This window comes from Felis catus, chromosome B3, assembly GCF_018350175.1.
Source record: "Felis catus isolate Fca126 chromosome B3, F.catus_Fca126_mat1.0, whole genome shotgun sequence".
Lineage (NCBI taxonomy): Eukaryota > Metazoa > Chordata > Mammalia > Carnivora > Felidae > Felis > Felis catus.
Genome location: NC_058373.1, coordinates 75,625,692 through 75,636,785, shown reverse-complemented (window position 1 = coordinate 75,636,785; position 11,094 = coordinate 75,625,692). Strand labels below are relative to the sequence as shown.

At 38.9% G+C, this 11,094-nt stretch overlaps 1 long non-coding RNA gene across 1 annotated transcript; it reads right to left on the bottom strand.

Moving 5' to 3' along the window:
• Window positions 1–1,804: 1,804 nt before the first annotated feature.
• On the bottom strand, window positions 1,805–10,604 carry LOC123386023. The gene is made up of 3 exons (XR_006599430.1): window positions 10,442–10,604; window positions 7,492–7,549; window positions 1,805–4,117 (listed from the first exon to the last, which is right to left on the bottom strand). It is a non-coding gene; the product is annotated as an uncharacterized LOC123386023 (long non-coding RNA).
• Window positions 10,605–11,094: the final 490 nt, after the last annotated feature.

Below are 11,094 nucleotides of genomic sequence, written 5' to 3'. Positions count from 1 at the left end.
CTCATAATTCTTTGTATTTCTGTGGTGTCAGTTATTATTTCTTTTCCTTTATTTCTGATTTTATTTGAATTCTGTCTCTTTTTTCTTGAAGAGTCTGGCTAAAAGTTTATCGATTTTGTTTATCTTTTTTTTTTTAATTTTTTTTTTCAACGTTTATTTATTTTTGGGACAGAGAGAGACAGAACATGAACGGGGGAGGGGCAGAGAGAGAGGGAGACACAGAATCGGAAACAGGCTCCAGGCTCTGAGCCATCAGCCCAGAGCCTGAGGCGGGGCTCGAACTCACGGACCGCGAGATCGTGACCTGGCTGAAGTCTGACGCTTTTGTTTATCTTTTTTAAGGCCAGAGTTAGTAGATTTAGTTTTTATTGATCTTTCCCACTGTTCTTTTAGTCTCTATTTCATTTTTTTCTGTTCTGATCTTTACTGTTTCTTTCTAACTTTGGGCTCTGCTTCTTCTTCTTCTTTTCTAGTTCCGTAAAGTTAGACTGTTTATTTGGGATTTTTCTTATTTTTTGAGGTTGACCTGTATCACTATAAACTTGTCTCTCAGAACTGTTTTTGTTGCATTCCTCAGGTTTTGGATGTGGGTTTCCACTTCCATTTGTCTCAAGGTAACTTTTGATTTCCTCTTTGATTTTTTCTTTGATCCATTGGTTGTGTAGTAGCATGTTGTTTAGCCTCCATCTACTTGTGTTTTGTTCAGTTCTTGTAACTGATTTCTAGTTTGATAGCATGTGGTCAGAAAAGATTCTTGATATGATTTCAGTCTTCTTAAATTTATTTGAGATTTGTTTTGTGGCCTAACTCTCCTATCCTGAAGAATGTTCCATATACACTTGAAAAGAGTGTGTATTGCACTATTCTACATATCTGTTAAGTCGATCTGGTCTAATGTGCCATTCAAAGCCACTGTTTGCTTATTGATTTTCTGTCTTGGTGATCAGTCTGTTGGTGTAAGTGGGATGCTAAAGTCCCCTACTATTACTGTATTACTGTCAATTTTTCCCTTTTAGTCTGTTAACATTTGCTTTATGAACTTAGGTTCTATATTGATATTTGCAACTGTTACATACTTTTGTCGGATTGGATCCCTTTTTCAGTAGATAATGTTTTTCTCTCTTTCTACAGTCATTGTTTTAAAGTCTTTTTTGCCTGAAATAAGAATTGCTACGCCAGCTTTTTATTTTTGCTTCTATTTACATAGAATATATTTTTCCATCCTTTTATTTTCAGACTGTGTATGCATTCAGATCTGAAGAGAGTTTCTTATAGGTTTCATAAATGGGTCTTTTCTTCTTCTTCCATTCAGTCACCCGATATCATTTTATTGGAGCATTTAGTCCACTTATGTTTAAAGTAACTGTGATAGGTATGTAAATCACTGCCATTTTGTTACTTGTTTTACAGTTTTTGTAATTCTTCTTTGTTCCTACATCTCTTTCTCTCTTCCCTTGTGGTCTGATGGCTTTCTTTAATGTAATGCTTGGATTCCTTTGTCTTTATTTTTTGTGTATCTGTTACAGGTTTCAATTAGTGGTTACCAGAGGGTTTAGATAGAACCACCTATGTCTATAGCAGTTTATTCAATTCATGGTTAAGTCTGACCACCTTCACAAAGCACTGCATTTTATTCCCATGTCCACATTTTATGTATACATATTTTATATATTGTGTATCCCTTGACTAATTTTTACAGATATAACTGATTTTATGATTTTTATGTTTAGCTTCCATACATTTATAATTGCTCTACTTTAATATATGTTTTTCTTTGCCATTAATTTCCTATTTTTACTGATGGTGGATTTTTTTTCCATTTGAATCTCTTTAACATTTCTTGTAAGACCGTTTTAGTAATGACAAGTTTTAATTTTTGCTTGTCTGGGAAACTCTTTCTCTCTCCTCTATTCTGAATAGAATGCTTGGTAGAATTTTTCTTGATCGTAGGTTTTTTCCTGTCAGAAGTATGAATATATCATGCCACTCCCTTTTGCCCTGTAAAGTTTCTGCTGAAAAAATATCTGATAGCATTATGAGTTTTCCTTTATGTCACTGTAGTCTTTCTTTCACTGCTTTAAAAAATCTTTATCATTACTTTTCGCCATTTTCATTATTGTGTGTCCAGGTATAGCTGTCCTTGGATTGATTTTGTCAGGGGCTTTCTGTGTATCCATCCTGGACCTGATGTGTTCTCTTCCCAAGCTTAGGAAAGTTTTCTGCCCCTGCTTTTTCTGGGATCCCTATAATGCAAATGTTATGCTTAATACCACAGGGTCACTGAAGCTATTTTTTTATTGTTGTTATTATTACTGTTCAGTTTGGTTGCTTTTTATTACCCTGCCTTGCAGATTGCTGATCTGTTTTTCTGTATCCTGTAATCTGCTATTGATTCCCTCTAGTGCATTTTTTTTCAATTTTAGTTATTGAATTCTTTAGCTCTAACTGGCTCCTTTTTATGTTTTGTATCTCTGTTAAAATTCATACTGAGTTCATCCTTTTTTTCTTTCAGGTGTGGTTGAGTATCTTTATGATCTAAAGAATTTTGAATTCCTTATGAGGCATACTGCTTGCTTCCATTTCATTTAGCCCTGTTAGTGTGATTTTTGTCTTGTTCTTTCATGTGGGATGTATTATGTAGGCCAGCTACATCTCCTGGTCTTGAAAGAAAAGACCTTGTGGTGCCCTATAGTGAAATCTCCCTAGTCACTAGAACCAGGCACACCAGAAGTGTCCCTTGTGAGCCTTCCTGTTGTGGTAAAGCCCCTGTTGCATCGAGCCCAGCTGGCTGCAATGACCCATTTCTTTTCTTGGGTACACTGGGCAGAGTTTGCTCCCCACACTGTTGAGAGGCCTGTAACAGCCACAAGCTCTTTGGTGGGCTCAGTCTGTAGTTAGCCTTTCTGTCACTATGGCAAGTGTACCCAAGGGCAGAGCTTGCTCCCTGCATAAGCCAGCTAAGAGGCCAGGCTCTAGGAACTGTGGGTATACTGATGTATGGACTTATCTGCCCCTTTCCCCAGGGCAGGAGTCATTTTGGAGTGGCAGTGGTCCAAGCCTAGGCTGATTGCAAGGTGTTATGGGGCAGGAGCCACTTTGGATGCATGCCTATGCAGGCAGGCAGGTTAGATAGCCTGGGCCACAGAGAATGCCAGGGTGGGTCCTGTGGTGCTAGCAAGGTAGGTGGAGAGTATTCCCATTGGCTCCCACAAGTATCTGGCTCTCTAGGCTGGGGAAGGGGAAGAGAAATGGCTCCACCTTGCATTTTTGTTCCCAGAGGAATCTCTTGGGGATCCTTGCCACTCCAACACATGTTCTAAGATTATTCAATGAATCTCATTCATGTATAGCCCAGGATCTTTCAAACTCCTCTTCCTGTGCTGTGTCTCAGGCTGAGTTATTTAGTTGCTGGATTTTCATGTGCAGGAGCTCATTTTCATATCACCCTCCAGCTCTCCTAGAGTTTTAACTGTGCTGGTTTTCAAAGCCAAATGTTATAGAAACTGGTCCTTCCAGTGCAGGTCCCCAGTGTCTGATAGGAGTCTGATTTTCTCCCTCTTCTGAGCTTGTAATGTCCCTTCTGTTTGAGGTTAGTCCTACCCAGGGTTATGGTTCCCAACTCTGTCTCCGCCCCTCTTACCCGTTTTGAGGTGGCCTTCTATCTACAGTTGGCTATGGAAGGTCTGTTCTGCCAGTCTTGAGGTCGTTTCAGAGTTAGTCTCACAGATGTAGCTCTTATCTTGATACTTCTATGAGAGGACCCGAGCTCAGGATTCTCCTATTCCACCATCTTCTCAAAACTTTCACAGTCCAGTTGTCCTTTAAACCATTGTTGTTGTTTTTACTGTGCCTTAGGGTGGGCAAATCTGTGCACAGACTCCTTGATGATACTCTTCCCTTCTGTATGTCACTGTGTCTAGCATAGGTGTTTTGTAGTTACTATGGCTTCATCTCTTCTCTATGTGATTCTGCTATCATTTGTTGTGCAGAAGCTGTTTAATCAGCCTTCAGTTCCTCCTCAGGAAAAATATGCTTTATATTGCTGTCCACAGGAGGAGGTGAGTTTAGGAATCTTTTTATGCTGCTTTCTGGGACTGCTCTGCAGAGACTGTCAGATCTGAGTTAAAAAAAAAAAAAAGAAATAAAGAAAGACCCAACTTAATATTTCATAGGCAATTGTTTTAGATTGCATAAAGAGACAAATATAAAAAATAAATGAATATAAAAAAAATGTGGCATACTAATGATGGGAGTGTCAATTCACCAAGCACAACAATCCAAAATGTGTATTTAGCCAATAACATAGCTGAGAATACAAGCAAACTCCTATTTATATAAAGAGGGTTTTTTGTTTTTAAGAATTGGCTCACACAAGTGTGGGAGCCGGTGGCGAAAACTGTAGGCAGATTAGCAAGCTTTAAATGCAGGCAGAAATTGATGTTGCAGTCTTGATTGAAATGGCTCACAATAGAATTTTCTAGGATGGCAAAATATTTTATATGTTGATTATAGTCAGATTACATGGGTGAAAATATTAAAGAGCATTAATCTATTCACTTTAAAAAGTATATTTTCTTGTATGTAAATTACATACTCTAGCAAAATTAGACTGTATTTTAAAAAAACACTCATTGTAACAATTTAAATAGACATGTATAAGTAAGTGTAACACTCCACCCCATCCAAAATCTACTTCCCTGGAGTAAACTGCAGCTAAAAGACCCCTTTCTGTTAAATTCCTCCACACAACATTTTTGTTGTTTACCAGCCTTCTCCGTAGCAATTCTGAGTCTCCTGGAGCCTAAATAGCAGTGTTTTTCACTATTCTGTACCGAACCTTTCTCTTGTATAGCTCTCTATATCCCTCTTGCTTGATCTTGCATTTATTACCTCCAACCTGATCGTTTCCGTCTCTGCTATCCTTGACACATACAGTCCCTGAACGCTAAAGAGTCTCTCTTCCTGAAGGTCCCACAGGAATTCTCCCAAGCTGCTCCTTGCCTGTGTTCACTTCCTTGTTGAATGACACTATTATTCACGCAACCCATTTGCCAGAAACCAGGAAGTCCATCTAGAATACGATGGGCAAAGAATAATCTTACACTACATGCGTTACCGTCTCCTTCTGGTAGCTGTTTCTTTGACCCAAAAGAAAATGAGCTAGTTAATTTTTACCTATAGTGAGGCTGCATGCCACCCACACAGTCTGTGAAAGAGAGGAAAAGAAAGAAAACTGCCATATCCTTGAATGGTCATCATGGACTTCCACTCACTCCCAGTCCAAGACTGTTTCCCTTGAGCCCCATCGTCTTTTACGAACCTGTTAAAATAAATTCCCAACTGCCTTCCAGGCTCTAGTGTCCAAATAGTTAATTCAGACACCTCTCCCCACCTTTCCACTAATATTCTTTCTAGAAGGGAAAAGGACCAATGATTAGGACTGTATGTGAAGCCATCCATCTAGGATTGTTGATAGATGTTCATGCCTTGTTTTTACCTTCTATTATTCTTTAAACTTGAAATGCTGATTTACCCTCAAGATTTTGCTTCATTCGCTACTTCAGCCTATATACCACACTCTTCACATTCCTTCACACCAAGAAAAATTTCCATTTCTGAAGTCTCAAAACACTATCTTGTCAACAGAAAATTTCTAACAAATCTCCCCTCTCCAACCCTAGTATAATTCATCTACGTCCTCCGTACCCTAACCAGTTTTTATGCTACCGTATATATAAGATGTTTTTACTTTAAATGTCTTGTGCTTTATACGTCTATTTCAGGGCCCACACAGGCTATCTCAAATTTGGCATGTTACACCAGATCATTCTTTGTCGTGGGAAGCTCTCCTATGTAATGTTGGATATTGAGTAGTATCCCTGGCTTCCACCACTATGTTGTACTTTTCTCCACTAAAGTCATGACAATCAAAAAGATTTCCAGCCATTGCCAAGGCCCCCTGGCGGGGGGCGGGAGGTGAATCACCCTGGCTGAGAATTACTGGCCTAACACATATCTGGGCATATAAAAGCATATGAAATAAGAATATATATTGGTTTTTAGGGGTGACAAACAATGACAAGAGAGGGTAGAACTTAACATATCATCCCATAATTTGTCTTGAGAATAAAGGGGTGAAGTGGGGCAAGGTAGAGGCCACAATTTTCGAGGCTGTGGGGGAAAAAGTGACTCTGTGAAATCAAAGCACACATCGTGAATGTGCGTTTTCTTCTGTTCTCTTTACAAAAGAAATCTGAGTACACATAGAGCCAGAGTTTGAACTCTGGCCTTTATCCTTAAGAAGAAGATTATTGTAGGGGCACCTGGGTGGCTCAGACTTCGGCTCGGGTCATGATCTCGCGGTCCATGAGTTCAAGCCCCGCGTCGGGCTCTGTGCTGACAGCTCAGAGCCTGGAGCCTGTTTCCGATTCTGTGTCTCCCTCTCTCTGACCCTCCCCCGTTCATGCTCTGTCTCTCTCTGTCTCAAAAATAAACGTTAAAAAATTTTTTTAAAAAAAGAAGATTATTGTAGATTCCCCCCTTATATAAACATGATTGGAGCTGACCAGTCTGAAAGTATGGACAAAATGAGGCCAGGAAGGTGCTCCCATCTCCTCACATAAAATACAGATAGACACAAGGGTCACCTTCATGAATCAGTGATAAATATTTCCCCCAAATTGATTACTGCCCTCCTGGAGACAGGAGAAGGAATAAAGAACATTTCATCTCAATGGACTAGAAATGAAATGGAAATTCCCATTTTACAGTCCTGGATTTGGTCATCAAGATTTAGAAGACACAGGCAGAAACAACTTCAGAAGGGTTGGTTTTAAATTAAGTTTTTTTAGGACAGGTCAAATATATTTTTGTACTGAAATAAAGAACACGTGAGAATCATACTAGGAATGCAGAATCATAAATAGCAAAGCTAATGCCAACACAGCAGCAGTACAAAAGATCAGCAAAGAGACATGACTGAATGTTACAATAGGTTCTGAACAGACATGGTGAATGTAAGAATTTTTTGTTTTATGTGTATAAAGCCACTGTAACAAATGATGGTAATAGTAACTTTGGCAGGCTGCTAAAAAAGCTAGGCATCTCAAAAAAAATTATTCTCTCTTCTGTAGCAAAAATAAAATAAAAGTGGGATATTTATTTCCCCTTTTAACACAGCAGGGATCACTTATAGCAAATAAGCTTAACAATGCTCCCATGTGGGAACCACTGTTCTGTTAAGAACTGACCATTGTCATTATCCACACAATGCAGTATATACCCAAACTGTGCCTTACATCAGTCTTCCCACCTCTGCCTTCCAAGTGCTGTTTCTTTTCCCCATAAAATCTTAGAAGAGGTTAGTCAACAGAAAGGAAGGTCCTCTGCTATTTTCTCACCTCACACTATGCTGACCCCCAATATCAGAAACAGAGTAAATAAACCCAAAATGTAGGATAAAGATCAGACTACAGGTATGGAAGAACTTACCACTCAGGCAAGTATATTTATTCATCACCTCCATTGTGTCAAGAATTTGTATCAGATTCTGTGGGGAAAAAAAAAAATCAAATAAACATTTGAGGGTGGGTGATGGGTTGAGGACTGTTAAAAAGAACAATAGACCCATGAAGCAAATTTATGTTTACAAAGCAGGCTGCTTAGGGGCACCTGGGTGGCTCGGTGGGTTAAGTGTCTGACTTCCGCTCAGGTCACGATCTCACAGTCCGTGAGTTCAAGCCCCACGTCGGGCTCTGTGCTGACAGCTCAGAGCCTGGAGCCTGCTTCAGATTCTGTGTCTCCCCCTCTCTCTGCCCCTCCCCTGTTCATGCTCGGTCTCTCTCTGTCTCAAAAATGAATAAATAAACGTTAAAAAAAAATAAACAAAGCAGGCTGCTTAGATCAGAGAGCAGAGGCAAAGGGAGTCCCAGAGTCTTCAAGGGGACTCAATCAATGAAGTCTTTCAAGAAGACTGTTTAATTGTTAAAGGGTGCATGACAGACACTTAAAAGCAGAACCGACCCTTCCCAACCTTAGAGAAAATTAGATTTAATAGCACTTGAAACCAGAGGGGGGAACTAAAGGGCATTAAAATATGGCTGCATTTACAGCCTTGGGAAAATGACTCAATCTCTCTGAGCCTCATTTTTCTCATTTATAAAATGCTTCAGAACTAATGCCTTCTTCACAGGTTGGCTGTGAAGTTTGAATGAGATAATGCATCTTGTATGTGCATAAGCAATGTAATTGTCATTATTATTATTATTGCAACGATCTCCAGAACCATCAACTTATAATATTGGGTGGGAGAAAACGTACCAAAATGATCAACAGCGATGGTCTGTGGATATTGGGGTTAGAGGTGAAATGGTTTTCTTCTACTTTTCTGCATTTTCTACACTTTCTATAATACGCATATATTATTATTAATCAGTAAAACATCAGCATTTAAAACAGATTTTAAATTTAAATTTATTGAATGAATTATTTGGCAGTGTAATAAATGTTAATCCAACTCACATAATCAAGTGGCTTTGGAACATACAAATCCTTGATTATACTGAATACTTAAGTTGTGCCAAACATCGTGCTTAAGTCACACACAGATTTGGGAAGACATGCTCTCGGTCTGCAGGGAGATTATTAGTTTTATGAATAAATATGCCCTTTCCTCTCTCTACAAAAGCAGTCCAAATGAATTACTGCTGTGTACATAGACCTGCATGAAAAGGTATCAGAGTCCAGCTGTTGAAGGTTCAGGATAGGAAATTAGATGATATGACTTCAAATTCTGATTAATAGTCAACAAATAGTAATTGACTGCCTACTACATGCTGGGCATTTTCTAAGTATGAGGAAAACAGCAGTGAACACACAAGTGTATGGCCTAAGATAACTTTTTTTAACCTTTTGCTTTTTTTTTTTTTTTTTTTTACTCACCAGAGTAAATGACATATCATATTATGTCCAGTATAAAACGAGTACACAGAACTACTCTGTACTGAATCTTTCCCATCAGTGTTCAGACTTAATGGTTAAAGCTCTCATTTTCTAAATAATAAAAATAAAGCTTTTGTTTCCCTAGCTCCAGCCAGGTACCAACTCATTGTTCTCCTGGTTTATTGGCTCCTCTACAGGCACGCAGTGTCTCCAGTTCCTTCCCCTCTCCTCTTTTGAACCCACTCCAAAAATGCATTGATCCAGACGTTTTTTTGTCAACAGGGTCTCAGCTAGCACATACTGTGTCTGTGCGAATTAGAAAATGGTACCCCTCTGGATGGATGAATTACAGATAGCTGTACCCTCCGTGGAATGGAGCACAATGCAGGTAGTATTTTGCGACCACTCACCCAATTGGATGGGCGCCTTCAAACAATGCGTGACCAGCGCATCCGCTGTGGTCCTGCTTTTCGTGATGGCCCGTGGGTTCCATGTGGTTAAAGCCACTAATTTTTAGTCCTTATTTTACCTGCATTACCCGCAACATATGCCAGAGGTAATTACCCCCCTCTCTTTGAAGCACTTTCTTCACGACACACCCCCTTTTTAATCCATTTCTCCTTGTTGGTTCCTTCCTCCCACTCCTGCTTTATTGAGATACAATTCAAATGGAACATTGCATAAGTTTAAGGTATACAACGTGACGATTTCATACATGTATATACTGTAAAATTATTACCTCTGTAAGATTAACACCTCACTTAATTATCATTTTGTGTACGGGGTGAGTACATTTTAAATCTACTCTCCCAGCAATCTCTCCCAACAGTCTTGTTAACTATCATCACTGTGCCATATATTAGACTCCCCAGAACTTATAACTAGAAGTTTGTACCCTTTGATGAACATCTTCCCATTTCTTCCAGACCCTGACAACCACCATTCTTCTATCTCTGTGAGTAAAATACTTTGCGTTCTGACATATGTGGAATCTAAAGCAAAAAAAGAAAAAAAAATCAAATTCATAGAAACAGAGTAGAAAAGTCATTGCTAGGGCCTGGAAGGTAGAGGAAAAGGGAGAGATTGGTAAAACTTTACAAACCTTCAGCTATAAAATGAGCAAGGTCTAAGAATTTCTTGTCAAACATGGTGAGTGTAGTTGATAGTACTGCATTTTTAATAGTATTTGTCTTTTTCTGACTTATTTCGTTGAGCATAATGTCTCAAGTTCCATCTATGTTATTGCAAATGGCAGGATTTCCTTCTTCATAGCCAAATAGCTTTCCACTGTGTGTATCACATATCTTTATATACATACCACATTTTCTTTATCCATTCCTTTGTCAATGGACACTTGCACTACAGTTGCCTTTCCTCCATGGGTTTACCAACACTCATTATTTCTTGTCTTTCTACCCATTCTAACAGATATAAAGTGGTATGGTGATTTTGGTTTGCATTTTTCCTCATAATTATTAATGTTGAGCACCTTCCCATGTACCTGCTGGTCCTTTGTCTTTGGGGTTTTTGCCATTGATACCTCTGGATGTCAACTCCTTATCAGATGGACACTTTATGAAAAATTTCTTCCATTCTGTAGGTTACCATTTAATTTTACTTTCTTTGCTTGTGCTTTGGTGTCCTATCAAAAAAAAAAAAATGTGACTGAGACCACTGTGAAGGAGCTTTTTCTTTTCTTTTTTTAATTTGTATTTATTTTAGACAGCTCTCTCTAGCGACAGAGTGCAAGTAGGGGGAGAGCAGAGATAGAGTGAGACACAGAATTTCACACAGGCCCCAGGCTCTGAGATGTCAGCACAGAGCCTGACTTGGGGCTCAGACTCACAAATCATGAGATCATGACCCGATCTGAAGTCCTACACTTAACTGACTGAGCTCCCATCAAGAAGCTTTTTCTATATGGTTTTCAGGAATGTTTTAATTTCTACTTTTCTGTGAATTTTCCATTTTCTTCCTGTTACTGATTTCTAGTTTTATATAATAGTGGTCAGAAAAGATCCTTGCTAGGATTTCAACCTTTTTAAATTTGCTAAGACTTGTTTTATGGCCTAGCATATGATCTATCCTGGAGAATATTCCATGTGCACTTAAGAAAAATATGTATTCTGCTGTTGAATGGAATGTTCTTTATAC